We start from the raw sequence: 15757 nt of genomic DNA on the forward strand, positions 1-15757 counted from the left end.
TCTAATTTTCTAAAATAGCTTTTTTTAAAAAATTTTTCATCCAAATGCTTTGAACACTATATTTACTGTTTGAAAACTAGTGATCTTTTTCTGAGTTCTTCAACATAAGGTAAGACTTCATGGCATTAGTCACTGTCTTCAGATCCCACCAGCGACCATTTGGTTACATGCAGGAAACAGAAAGAGGTCTCATATATAGACTGTCCTTCTTCCCCACAGTGACCCAATCATCCTCAGAGCCATCCAAGCTCATTGAAGACCTTGAGAACTTCCTTTCCATGTAAAAAACCAACAAATGTTGTTGATTTCCTGAACAAAGTATCACCAGTCTCCATTTCATTTTTTATCTTCAAAGATGACCCCATAGTCCAAAACCAAATCCCAGGTCTAGAGAAATTTAACACCTTTATCTGGGTTTTCAGTGTCTATCCTCTTTTCCTTACAGTTCCTCTTGTACTATATTATCAGATGGATCTTCCTAGAAAAAAAATGACCAACAAATTTCATTCTCATTTCACCCTAGTCCCATTTTTCTTTTATCCACTAAAGCAACAGTTCACTCAATTAAAAGATACTGAGTGAAAACTTTTGTTAGATCATCTTCTTGGTGCAAGTGGTAGAATTTTGATCAATACCAAAAAATAAAAAGCTCATGCTTCTGTGCCTTTTCATGACAGTATATGATATTCCAGTCACATATTTCCTTGGTGCCCACACATTCCAATATCCCAAAGTATGTTCCAAGAAACACTGCTTTATTATATGGGAAAGTGTGCTGAGTTTAAGCAGTTTTAGAAACAAGCACGCTTAAAAAAATCAAGTAAGTCTAGCAGTAAACAAATATGCTTAAAACAACATTTCCCAAACCTTGGTGCCGTTTTAAAGTTCATTTTGTTTAACTTCTGTTAACATTCCATGGAGGTACCATGAAATACCATTTCTTCCAGAGAAGAAAATATACATATCCCATGATCTAGTATTCACCATTTCCCATACCATAGCTCCACTCTACCCATCTAGTACCATTAGTACCCAAAACAAATGCTTTCTATAGGAGGCTGATATCCTGTCTTCTAAGACTGCCAACTTTACCTTAAGGCTTGGAGCATGTCTTCTCTTCTAATTTGATTTAATTTCTTCTCCCCTTAAACAAAACAAAAGCTGGCATTCAAGCCACATGATGAAGGAGGGGTCCTGATCAACACTTAAGATTTCAGGTGAGACAATGAAGGGCTACAACTTAGGGGTAAGGACTAGCCAAACCGGACTCATCAAAACAGTCTAGCACCAAAGTGTAAATCAAGTACCAAAAACCAAAACCCTATTTTGTTTACAATAATTTTCCCCAGCCCCATTGCCTGCCAGAAGCAAAGGTAAATCTTTTCTGCAAGAAGCTCACAAAAAATCTCAAATTTCCTCTATAGTTCTTCCCTGAGGAATATCTGACATGACATCAGAAATTACCAAGCAGACCAAAAGATCCAATGTCTAAAGACCAGGAGGAAAAACAATAGGTAGAATTAGATCCAGAGTAGATAAGATATTGAACTTTTTAGGAACAGACTTCAATATAACTATAACCAGTACGTTTAAGAAAATCAAGGACAAAATGAAGAATGTGAACAGGAAACATGAGTTTTTTTTAAAAGATCAAGTGGAAATTCTAAAACTAAAAAAATTGGTATCTGGTGCTGAGAACTCAATAAATGGCTTTAAAATCTAATAAGATAAAGGTAGAAAGAGTTAGAAACTAAATATGTACAGGCATAATAATATAACTATAAGGCAAACTGGAGAGAATACAAAATGGAAATAAGCAACCTCCCTCCCCCCCAAAAAAGTAAGAGACATAGGAGGCACGACAGAGTAATTAAATGTGTATAATCTGGGCCCCTGACACTAAGGAAATAATTGGGATAAAACAACATAGTAGGGGATCATATTCAAGAATTTCCTTAAATCAGTGAAAAGACAAACCACAGACAAGATGTACTATAAACTCCAAACAAAATAAATACAATTAAACCATATCTAGGCCCACCATATTGCTGAAAACAAAATACAAAAAGAAAACTCAAAAAAGCAACAAGAAATGAAGAGACACATTGCCTTCAAATGACCACCAATAAATCTACCTTAAGAAATAACAGAAGCTAGAACACAACAGAATATCTTCAAAGTGTTTCATAGAGCCTATTTCAAAATCTTTACCAAGTGAAAAAACCCTTCAGAAATGAAAGCAAATTTTCAAAAATGTTTTTGCATTGACAATAGATTTGTAAGAGTGGAGAGCGCCAGATAGAAGGAATATGATCCCAGATGAAAACTGGCAAAAGAAAAAGCGGTGGAAAAAGGAAGTATGTGGGTAACTAAAGGCAGCCTGTCTTTATGAAAGAGCAATTACAATAAGTTGTGGAGTCTAAAACGTATGATAAATAAATGAATGAAAATAGCAAAAACTGCAGGAGAGGGAGACAATAAGTGGAGTTAACATAATAGAAGGTCCAGGAATTGATAAAGGTACTAATCTATATTAGAACTTTAATAGAGTAATGATGCAAATAATTTAAAGTAATAATGTAATATTAGTCAAAGAATGCTTAACTATAAAGCCAAAAAATAGATACAATAGAAAAATATATGCTTAACCCAAGAAAATGGCAACAAAGTAGAGGAAAAGAAATGGAATAAGTGTGACAAATAAATAATAAAGAGTAAGATAATAAATTTAAACAATTATTTTATATTTGTATTAAATATGAGCTGACTAAATTGAATAAGATTGTCCAACTGACAAAATAAAACAAAAACTACACACCAAATGAATATTAATTGAAAGAGAAGTGCTTTAAAGATATCAGTATAGAAAACTTGAAAGTAAGAAATGGAAAAAGATATATTAAGCACTGACTAAAGAGAAATTTTTTTTTTTTGCTACAGGAAGGTAGACCTTAATGAAAAATTAAACTTCTAGAAATAGTAATATTTCATATTGATAGCACCAGGAATATGCAAATATTCTATCTATATACCTAGTTAGCTATATAAAGCAAAGTTGACAAAATAAAAGAACTTGATTAATCTTCCACAATAATTTTGGGAAATTTTAATATCTCCACATAATTAGAAATAAGCAGACATTGGAAACTAGATGATCTAAATAACTGATTATCAAATTTTACTTAATTTCCTGATCCAATTGATATTTTTAAAGTCTATATTTAATATATTTGAAATATGTACTCTTTTCAAGTGTATATACACCTCCATGAAAATTGACCATACTGTGATCCATAAAAAAACCATAAAGTTTCAATAAATTTCTTAAGATCAAAATAATATGGAATATATTCTTTGAATATAGTAGAATGAGTTAGAAACAATAACAAAAAATATAAAATTCTCAATTTTTTATGATTGAACAATGCATTTCTAAAGACCCCACTGATCAAAATTAAATCACCAGGTAAATCAAATAATGTTTTGAAATAAAGAATAGTAAACTATAATATATCAAAACTTATAAAATGTAATTAAAATGATGCTTAGAAATTTTTAGTATTAAGTAGATATAACAGAAAGGGAAAATGTTATACATAAAATTACCTAACTATTCCTCTTAAAAAGTTAGAAAATGGCAAATGACACTGAGAAGAAGGAGAAAGAGGGGGCAAATAACAAAAAAGATGCACAGAATGATAAAATAAGGAATAATACAATGAAGAAAATCCACACAGTACTAAAATAGTTTCTATGAAAAGATTAATAAAACTGATAAATTCTTGGCAAGATAGGGGAGAGGAAAGAATATGATTACTTATACTGGAAATGAGAAGACATTACTATAGATATTACAGAAGTGAAAAAATGAATGAACAATATCAACAACTATTTTGAGAATTCAGATGATATGAAAAATTCCCTAGAAAAATACAAAATAATAAATAGAATGCTAGAAGAAATAGGAAATATGATTGACAATAAACAAATTAAATTAAAATGAAACTACTCCAAGAAGGGATTCTAGATCCAGAGAACTTTACCATTAAATTTTCTAGGCATTTAATGAAAAATAATACTAATATTACATAATCTTTTCAAGAAAACAGAAAAGAAGGATTTTTCTCAACTCATGCTATAGTGCCCGAATGGCCTGATAATAAAAAACCAAATTAACAGAAAGAAAACTGAAAGTTAATTCCCTAAAAACATAAATACAAAAGCAAAATTAAGAAAAAGTATGTAAAATAAATATTTTAGGTCAGAATGAAAATCAATGAATGAAATTAACCACATGAAAAGAATAAAGAAGGAAAAAATAGCATATCTAATTAGATGCAGAAGTAGTTGATAAAATTAAATACCTGCAATCATTTTTAAATTTAAAAAATTATAGCTGATAAGAATAGAGGGAAATATTATCTGATAAAACATCTATAAAACAAACAGAAAACATTAAATTACATCGTGAAACACTGAAAGCTCCAGATATTAGGAATGGACTATTTCCGTTCCACTCTGAATTGGAAGTCTGATCAAATTTAATTAGGTAAGGAAAAAAAAAGAAACAAAAAGAAGAAAAACTATCAAATATGCAAACATAGGAAAAGAAGAAATAAAATAAAACTGCCATTCATTCAAAAAGACATGGTGGTCATGCATGTGAAAAACTCAAAAGAATGTATAGATAAGTTATCAAAATCAATAAGTGACAGCAACCATATCACTGGATAAAAAGTCAATATATAAACTTAATTACATTTCTACATTCAAATCTGCATCAAACAATTAAAAATAAAAACTGTAAATGACATAACTTAAAATAAAATAAAAACATCCACTATGTAGGATTACATCTAACAAAGATGTATTAGACCTCTACACAGAAAAGTACAAAACAGAGAAATAAAAGGAAACCTAAATAAATGGAGGAATATACCATGGATGTGGATAAAAAGATAAAAAAAATTAATGTTGCTTAAAACCAAGAATCAATAAACGGGATGGAATCAAACTAAAAAGTTTCTTCTCAGCAAAAGAAACAATCTGTGAGGTGAACGAAGAGCCTACATCCTGGGAGCAAATTTTTACCCCTCACATATCAGACAGAGCACTAATCTTTTTTTGCCAGAGTCTGAAGAGTAGACCCTCTACATTTTTATTAAAATAAAGTTCAAAAATATGAACAAAATAGTCAAGAGCAATAATAATACAGCTAGTAGCAGCCTTTGGAGTGGATAATGGATTGAGTTTGGAAGGGGGATGGAGACTTCTGAGATTCTGGTAATGTATTTCTTGATGGGGGTTACATGGATGTATTCATTTTATTATTGATATACTTCAATAAAATATTTTTTAAAGTGTATGGCTTGGGAGTAAAAAAATCCTAGGCTCAAATCTCAGTTCTGCTACTTCCTAGCTTCATGATCATGAACAAGTATCTTAACCTTTCTGAATCCCAGATTTCTCATCTATGACTAGGGCACAGTTATTATACCTACTTCACAGGAATATTAAGCACTAGAACTTAGAAAATGTTGCACTAAATACTTATTATGTGCTAATAGTATTAAGTATAATGATAATAGTATTAAGTAGTTGGCACTGGAAGTAGTTGTAGGATTTTTTCCTGGGGAAAAGAATGGGACATGAAAAGTTTTGGAAATCACAGAGCAACAAAGAGGCACTTCCCAAGACCCTCTACTCAGTTCAAAGTTCCTCCAGTAGAGCTGGATTTCAAAATTCATACCCATCAGAGGCAATATCAGTAATCCTGTTTTAGTCCTTTTATACCCCCAACTTACATAATCAACATTCCTTCAAGCAATAAATTCCCATCCTAAGTTGATTTCAGAAAGTTTCTGATGTCAAAGTTCACTTCTAGTTCCTGAAGTGTGAGGCTCTCAATCTTTGTTTTCCATCCGGTATCTTACGAGTCTCGGTTCTCTGTTTCTGTCACGTAAAACCATGTTATCTTGCAACCTTCTTTGCATAAGTCTCAGTGCAAAGCTGGGGGCCAGGAGACTCTGCATTCTTTCATATCTATCAAGAATTTCTTGTGAGCAAAGGTCATGTAGCAGCTTTACTTGTATGGTATTTCATAGCTTGATTATATGTAAAAGTATAAAGCGCAGAATAACATGTATTTGTTATATATAGGCACAGGATCTGGAGCTGGAATGCCCGGGTTTGAGTCCAAGTTCTGTCACATACTAACATGGAACCTGGGGCTAGTCACTTAACTTCTAAGTCTTCCAGTTATAAAACAATAATACGCATAGTCTACAGGTCACAGGAGTTCAAAGAGTATTAAAATAGTTAACAACATAAAGCACTAAAGACAGCACCTAGAACATAAAATACACTACCTAAGGGTTAGCTATTACTGATTAATCAGATAGTTACCAGAAACTTGAGAACAGTGTTAGAACAGCTGTAAAAACTCTATTCTCTCTACTTAAAACCTGTCTTCATCAAGGGAGATCCTTTGAAATGTGGGTAAAACTCCTAACAATTTAGTCCCTCTGCTTTGTTCAGTCTCCCTGTGCTCAGTACTCCCAGGCCCACTGAACTACAACTGTCCCCAAACATGCCAGCTAACCTTGTCACCCTGCAGTCTACTCCTCCCTCAAAACAGCTCAAGATTTTCTCTTCTCTGGAGGTTTCCCTGATCCTGCCATTTAAAAAGTATTCCCTTCCTCCTTCCAACGCCAGTCTTTTAGAATAATAATCACACAAGACTGAAATAAAGTTTAATTTCTTGAAGAAATTCTGATCTTCAACTCTGCATGTGACTATGCTTTCTGCATCTTCTTATTACCTAAGAAGATGAACATCTAGAACTGTACCTGGCACACATTAGGAACTTAACAAAATCAAGAAAGCTGAAGGACATTCAAATTCTCTCTCTTTGTTTAAATATACTCGGTAAATGGACAAGAATCTGAGCCAAAATGTCAATCACCTGATAAATAAGGAATAGATGATAAACAGGAAAAGTATCATCTCTTTACTTCTTATCCTCCCTCCAATAAAATTTTCTGAGTGATAAACCAACAAAAACATACCTAATGAAAGCAAAGATTTGTAAATGAAGAAACTAGCATGAGAAAGATGAGGTCATTCTGTGGATAATCAGAAAATAGGCATGACTTACTCCTGTCAATTCTTTTACCTGTTGCCCATGTGATCAAGCACAGTTGTAATGTAATCATGTTTGCTGTTACTTCATGCTCACAACAAATATTTCTCTCTCTCTCTTTCTTAAGATTGTGCAGATAATCCTATTCCCATGAGCATCAAAGAACAGGGTTTGATAATGAAATGTTGAAAACAACCAAAAGTTACAAGGAAATTAATCTGACACACTCAATGATATGCATAATCCTCATTGTGTGGCATGGCAACTTGGTATAAATGGAAAATCATTCCTTTAAGTGTAAGTAATTAGTACTGGTCTTAGATCATCAAACTAAATATTTTGAGAATCAGCTGCAGGGAAGGCTGTTCCTATGACACAAGGGTCCTCAATGGTGGTTTTATAAATCCATACACCTGGGCTCTCACCTCAAACCAATTGAACCAAACTCCCTAGAGGAATATTGTTTAGCCAGACTCCCTAGGCATCAGTATTGTTTAATATTCCCCTGGTGATTATTTATTAAGAAATATAGCTGTAAACAAGAAAACACAAGGGAATTTGAAGTTGTCCCTTCTGTCTATTTCCACAGCACTGAACTGGGAAAATGCTTTAATTGATGACTCACCAAGAACTCAATCAATTAATACTAAGTAACAATAACTGATGAACAACAATTAATTAATGTTTGTCACAGGATTTTGACATAGCCTATTCTCCTTTGGGATATGACAAATAAGTACAAAAAAATGAGTAAATCCTTATTCTCCTCTTCTTCTTCTCAGCATCCTAATGTAAATCCTGAAACATGGCTGGGTATTTGGGAATACACTGTCAAGTCATCCCTAAAACTCTGGACATTTTTTCAAAATTTCCTGATGAAATGTATGTATCTAAAATATACAGTTTATTTTTGATTGAACAGCTCAGTAACATTAAGTACATTCTAATTATTCCGTAACTAACACCACCAGCCATCTGTACTTATTTTTCTTATCTTCCCATCCCTGTACTTATTAAACACTAATTCTGTTACCTCCCTGCTTCTTGCCACTGGTAACCTCCATTAGAATGGAGACTCAAGTCTCTATGTATTTGACTATTCTACATATCTCATGTATGTGGAATCATAAAATATTTGTCCTTTTTGAGTCTGGCTTATTTCACTTTATATAACATCTTCAAGGTTCATTTATGTTGTATATGGGTTAGAACTTCCTTTTTAAGGCTGGGTAATATCTCATTGTATGCACATTCTGCATTTTGTTTCTCCCTTCATCTGTTGGTGAATATTGGGTGGCTTCCATCTTTATCTATTGTGAAGAATGATGCAAAGTACACAGATGTTCAAGTCCATGTGCATGGACTTTTCATACCACTACAGCCAGCATTCTCAACCAAGGAATCTCACTTCATGGAAGCCAAAGAGCCTTGTACGGTGTGCTGAATTCCAAGATGGCCCCAGGAGCTCTATGCCTGTAGTCATATCCTTGTATATCCTCTTCACCTTGAGTGGGGACAGAGCCGGTGACATGGTCCTCAGCAACAAAGTGTAGCAACAGTGATGGGAGGGCCACCCCAAGGACAATACCTATCTTAGCCAAATATCAAGCAGCTCCCCAGCTGGTCTTGATGAAGGAAGTTGCCCTGTGTTGAGAGGGCTTGGGGGAGAAATTCTGGGCAGCCCTAGGAGCTGAGAGTCGCCCCAGCTGATAGCCAAAGAAATGGGGACTGCTCTCCTACAACCACAGGAACTTAATTCTGCCAACAATAACAGAAGCTAGGAAGAGGACCTGTTCCTCTAGAAAGTTCTGGAAAGTAACACAGCCAGCCAAACCCTTGACTTGCAGCTTTGTGAGACTAAGCAGGTGAACTAAATAAGGCATACCTGGACTCCCAATCCACAGACACTCTGAGATAGTGGGTGTCCATTGTTTTAGCTGCTAATCATGTGGTAATTTATTACCTTGCAATAAAAAATTATTATATCTGGATTTCCCTGAGTTTCTATTCCCAGGAAGTTTAAATAGTGCCTTGTTCTGCTCACTTTTATTTCCTCTTCTCATCTGGAAAGAGGGGACGCAAAGCTCCAGCTTTTTATTTCCCTCATATTTTCTAGAGTTTGATCTGTAAATCTCAAAAGGACCATCAAAGCCGCTGCTTGAAATTTACCAATCAAAATTGATTTGGTATAGCAACTACAACAACAAAAATCACTCTGGAAAGATTAAATGGAGTTAGTGGGTGCTTGATCACTCCTGCTTTAGTATAAATTATGTATATAAAATATCCCCTGGTCATCTACTCCTGGGTATAGATCTCACAAAAATATTTAAAAAATAGAAACTGTCAAGACTGTGCTGAAAAACCTTGAACTAACAAGTACTTCAAAGACAAATTAATTTAGAGTAAAACTTTAAAGTAAAGCAACCGGTTTAGTTAAAAGAATAATTGTAAGAAATGTATCTTCCACAATGAGGGTCTTTAGATCCTCCCAAAAGGGTCTAAAAACGTGAAAGGTTTTATCCTAATCTTCAGATCTTTTCCCCTTTATGAGAATTTCATTGTAGTTTGAACCCTAGAAAAAGTCAGATGACAGGGGCTGAGCTGACTTATCGAAAGAAGGGAGGTTCTCATAACTGCAGAGCTTATGAGCAGGCAAAGGCCTGGGCCCTGCTTCCTTCTGACCTGACAAGCAAGGAGAATAAAGACTGCTGTCTTCTCAACTCAACTATTTCTGTTATGGTATTTTCTGGGTATCTAGCAATGAAATAGGCAGTATCTGGAATAGCATGGAAGGTTTTTGAACAAAAAATTGGGTCAGAAAAGAGGAGCCCATCTCAGAGGACACTCAGAAGATACAAATGAGGAGAGCTGGCAGCTCCTGCCCTGGCCTCTAAGACAGTGGTACGAAGCCAGCACTGCTCAATTCCAAACTTCCATGGAGCCAAGCAGATCCACAAACTATTGTTAATATCCTAAAAGTTAAGAAGATAGCAAGCAAAATAAAGTGAGTATCAGTTTCAGAGTTGCTCTGATGCTGAGAATGGGGGAAGATTAGAAAGGAAAAAAACAAAAGTATAAATGAAAAAAATGAGACAAGGAATACAAAGGGAAGAAATGGAAAAAAGATAAGATTAAAAAATGAGCCTGCTGATTCAATATTTGGTAAATGTTGACCTGAATGTGTTAATCTGAAGGAGTAAAGGGAACCTTGGACTTTCTAGCTAGTAGTTGAAGTTATAGGGTTAAAAATTGCTATGGGTTTTCTGCAGCATAAAAATAGCATAAAGTGTCCTCTTAGGAATGCAGCCCACAGGGAGAACTGAACTTCTGACTATTCATAACAGGGAGGTATCAGTCCTGAGTGTTTTCTGAGGCTTCCTTAAACATATTTCCTAACACCTAGTGACAGACTGGAAGTTTTGAGGAGCAAAGGGCAGATATAAACAAAGCACAGCATCTGGTTGAGAGAGGGCAGAGGTGGGCAGGCAGAGTGTGCCTTTGACTCCTTGAGAGAAGAAAGGGCAGAGGCAGGAACTGAGAGGGGCCAGCTGCCAGCACTTTCAAAGGCTGCCAAAGCTTAATGGACCACATTTAGATGACAAGGCAGGTGCCACTCAACTATAGCCATCTTGTTAACTTCTCCCTACTTTTGATTTCTCCCTTTCTTCGAAGTTTAACAGCAACTCTCACCGGCCCAACCCCGGCTGCACAACCCCAAGGGCACCCATTCACACTGGAGGCTCCGCAGTCTGGATATGTGTGCACTGTGGTAGGGAACACACACCGGACATCAGGCAGACAGACTGGAAACCGGGTTCCACAAACTGTCCACATTACAACCTTCAGCACATTGATGAATGACTCCCTTTAGGTAAGATGGAAAAGTAACACCACCTCATTCCACAAGTCTAAAGCCCCAGGAGATGATGGATGGGAAACAACCAATGTCTAATAGTTAGTTGATAACTTAGCTTTCTCATCTCATCCCTCCACAGCTAGTTCGGATCTGGATGCCTCTACACACATTATTGCTATATAGCATAACTGCTTGTTTTCAAACATCTATCTTTCACAAGACATATCACTTAGCTGCCTTCACCCATAGCTTCTAGCTATCAGATTACCACAAGACTGGACTTTTTTCTTCTTTCATTCTTTATACAGAGAGCTTCATTTTCTTTTTCCTTTTTTTTTTAAAAAACTCAGATTAAGCCAGGCACAGTGGCTAACACCTGTAATCCCAAGTGACTCAGGAGGCTGAGGCAGGATGATTGCCAGTTCAGGGTCAGTCTTGGTAACTTAGTGAGACCCTTAGCAACTTAATAAGACTCTGTCTCACTAAAGAGAAAAAGAAAAGAAAAAAAAGATTGGGGATGTACTCAGTGGGAAAGTGCCCCTGGGTTTAATCCCCAGTACCCATAAATAAAAAATAAATAAATGGATGAATACATAAATAAAAACTTAGGTTAAGGTTGTAATATTTATAAGTACATGCACCAATTTTTTGACTATTCAATAAGTCTGTACATATACTCTTAAAAATCTTTCTATCAAAACAAGATATAGAACTTTTCATACAGCAACATGTAAGTTACTAATTCATGGGCAACAAATCCTAGAGCTTCCCCCCAGCAAAATTTCCCTCAACTTGCAAACTGAGACCTTAGCGGCACTTCTGGAAGCACAATTTTCAGGGAAAAATAACAATTGTAGGCAGTTGTTTCTAAGCACAGCACTTTTCAAAAATCTGTTTCTAATTACATATTTAATTTTTTGTGTCAAGTCTTTCCCACTAAAATGTGAAAAGTCCTCCTCTAATTTTCATCTCTGAAAATTATATAGGACTGGTTAGAGTAGAACCTGATAGCAGGTTTTCAGGTTTTGAATTCTGGTTCCAAAATTAAAACCTGTGTAACCTTAAACAAGTTATGTAATTCAACATGTCTCAGTTTTCTCATATATAAAAAGGGGACAATGGAGCTGGGGCTGGGGCTCAGTGGCAGAGCACTTGCCTACCACAGGTGAGGCACTAGGTTCGATCCTGAACAGCACATATAAAAATAAACAAATAAAACAAGGGCATGCTGATCATCTACAACTACAAAAGAAAAAAAATTAAAGGGGGGTGATATCTATCTATGTTATAGGTTTACCATGAGAATTATATGACTCAATATCTGTGAGGCATTCAGAATGGGCTAGCACAGATTAGCGATGTATAAATATTGTTTCTTTCCATAGAAACTTTCTTGTTTAATAAAGGAAACACATTTCTCCAATGCACTATCGATTCCTCAGCACTGCTTTAGAAAACGAGCACAAATAATAACAACATACTCTCCCTCACTCCTTTTCCACATCTTATTTAAATGTGTGACTCACTTGCATTTTCCACTTTTACCTATCCTGCTCCTGGGGCGGGAATGACAAATACAACTAATTGTCCTTCCTAAAACTGGAGCCAACATCTGAAGTCAGATGGCAAGTCTTTGTTTTATCTTTCCTTTTCATGAAAGAACAATAGTTTCAAATGATAGTTTAAGCATTCTTAGCAAAAAAAAAAAAAAGTCATACAGCTACTTGCCAGATGTCTCTGATTAATTTTCCTGTGTTCCACCAGACATTCAGCATGAGCCTATAATTTTGCTCTGCCAGTGCTGAAGTTTGCTAAACGATGTCTCTACATAAACAGAAAACTTAATTTCAGTAAAAGGTCTGACCTCTGGATGTGTGGTTGTCTCCGTGCTTAAGGCAGGTTGGAGATGGACAGAAAAGCTATCTGCTCTTTTCCCTGTCCTTCTTTACCACTGATATCCAGTCCTCAGCCTTCAGAAGCACTATTCGTGACACATATGTGACCTTCCATATACACCACAGTTTTGGCCATCAGATAGATCAAATTCATTCTCCATGTCCTTTCCTCTCAGTCAGAGCTCTGAGGTTGCAGCTCTTAGTGACAACTATGCAATGGGCAAGCTCAGCTCAGCTCCACATGGAAGATGCAGGAAGCACCATTGTTCTTATTTCCAGTCAACTGGGTATATCATCAAAAAGTAGACTGGTGCCCAAACTGGTCTGACTAGAGGCCTTTTTTTTTTTTTCTTTTCATTTTGCAGGCAGATCTGAAAACACTAGAGCAGGACTGCAGAGAAGAAGAACTGGTTTCAAAATCAAGAGTCTTATATTCCAATCCTGGCTCTACCACCTTTCATGGTGTATTCTATAACTCCCCTGCACCTGTTTCTGCAATCTCCAGGAGGGTAGAATGAAATAATGTTTAATTTTCTTCTAGTTCTAAAGTCTTCTGATGTTCACCTTATTACATTTAAATCAGAAATCAGAATATTTGCTAGTACTCTGACTTGTCATGTGATTTTATAATAATGCAAAAACGCTGAGTGCCTATAATAGAAACAGGCTACATGTCTGCACAGCTATATGCTTTTGAAGATCTAAAATGGTCCACAGGCACAAGGCCAAGTCACTACAAAAGGTTATGAAGATTCCAGTGCAGCTTCCCAGCAATTCCATTTAGGGCCCACCTCAATATAAGAGTCATATTCTTATTTTCTATGGCTTCATAAAATTGCACACTGGTCTTACTTTGTCCATAAAGTATACCCAAACTGCACTAGATCATAATTCTCATTTCACGCCACAGCAGTTGCCATATAAACCATATAGTCTAGAATTGCAATATCTAGTTCATCAGTCATGAGACATGTGGGTATTTAATTTTCCAATGAATTAAAATTAAAAATCCAGTCCCCTAGTTATAGCAGCCAAATTTTTAATTACCTTGTAGCCAAATTTGGGTTTTGGCTACCATCTTGTTAAATACAGATTACAGAAAATTTCTGTCACTGCAGAAGTTTCAACTGCACAGCACTGAACTACTTTAGAACCAGATCCTAAAAAGTGAACCTGAGAATTTTGTGAGACAAATGCCCAGATTCCCCAGTACCATTAGAATACCATTATTGTTTCTCTATATAAAGAACAGTGGTACAAGTACACAGTTTAAGTTATTCCCTTGGACACTAACTGTCTACTTGATGGGTACCAGACAACAAAGGTGGGATGAGCTGGGGGCATCCCTGAAGCTGAAGCATGTTACTCATCATTCACAAGACACCTGATCACAGGAGACTCAGAAAACCACACACTGATGTTCATGAGTTAGAGTTTCTTGTGAATTACTGAATCTGAATCCTCAAACTTGGAATCTGTCATTCTATCAAATTGTGTACTCTGCCATCTATCAGGGCTTATATTGCATAAAAAAAAATATTAAAAATCATGTTGATTGTGGGAGACTTGATAGTCTCCCCTCAGTTTCTTGCTCTGTGATACTTACTAGAGACATTCATTCCTTTTGACAAAATTACTGAAACTCCATCCAATGGCTTTCTGTTCCAGTGTGAAGGGTAAATTTTATCCAAAATGTAGTTGATACATATGTAGTAGGAACAAGACTTAATCTTAGATTCAGCTAGTAAAGTTTATAAAGTTTGACAAATAAATCATGAGAACTAAGAATAAACAGAGAAGTCATTTTGACTGAGGTTCTTAAATTCTCTAATATCTAGCAAGCCCTGCTTGATAGAGTAGCCAAACCAATACATAATGTGCATAATCCTTTTAGCGGTGGAAGATGCTCCCATCTTCTTAATGCTCTAACTTCTAGAAAATTGTTCCTTACAAAATTTTGATATATTGCGTAAAAGAGATATTAAAAATATTCAAGGTTTACATTTGTTTTTTCTTCCGAATTAGAACTTCTTGGAAATGAAAAACAAATTGTTAGAAATGAAAAACGAAAAAAATTAAGTCTCTGAATTGATGAAATCAGCTGTGTTTAAGCAATTATTTCAGAGACATAATTATACTTTTTTCAAGGGAAAGTGTGGTACATATCAGTCAATGAAAAAAGATTGACTCCATATTCTGTTTTTTTTAATATAGAAGCACAAGGCTCTGAGAAAGCAGATGAAACGTTTTGGGGCATGAATGATCTAGTCTGCTCTTTTTAGGACCAATCATTAAGAAACAAATTAGTTCATTTCCTCATTCTGACCTCAACACAGACTGGTACCCACGTGGTCTGCTTTTAGGGTGAGAACAGTCATTGATAATCCTTATTCAGAAGCTATAATGTCTTTCCTGTGTCCCTCACTAGACAGAAGAAAAGAAATGCAGTTTGTCTCAGAAATTGACAGCATGTAATTACTGATTTTCTTTGCCTGGTTATAAAAGAGCTAATAAAGAAATTCAAAGAAATATGCTTATCTCAGATTATTTAGCACCAAGAAAATGGTATTTTGTCTCAAAATAAGCATAACTCTTTGAACAAAGTAATCGAACAAAATCTTCATTCAAGAGGAGAAATCTAGTGGCCTATGTAAGGATAGGGTCAAAGAAGATAAATTGCTACTAAACTCTCTGACACATTGTCCTACATATGAAAGCATATTGCTAGTCATAATATATTTATGTACATATGTAGCATAATGAATAATATACAATATTACTATAAGTTCAAATGTCTCTGATATATCAAAAAGTAACACAGGATGCTGTTCAAGTTTGAAAAACAAGTGCAATTTTGTGACA

The 15757-nt window shown here is 35.3% G+C and overlaps 1 protein-coding gene across 2 annotated transcripts in view; it reads right to left on the reverse strand.

Moving 5' to 3' along the window:
* The window catches only part of Prkg2 (protein kinase cGMP-dependent 2), a 103834-nt gene that overhangs the window by 75224 nt on the left and 12853 nt on the right, over positions 1-15757 (reverse strand). The gene's annotated exons all lie outside the window — the stretch shown is intronic.

The sequence above is a fragment of the Ictidomys tridecemlineatus genome, chromosome 9, assembly GCF_052094955.1.
Source record: "Ictidomys tridecemlineatus isolate mIctTri1 chromosome 9, mIctTri1.hap1, whole genome shotgun sequence".
Lineage (NCBI taxonomy): Eukaryota > Metazoa > Chordata > Mammalia > Rodentia > Sciuridae > Ictidomys > Ictidomys tridecemlineatus.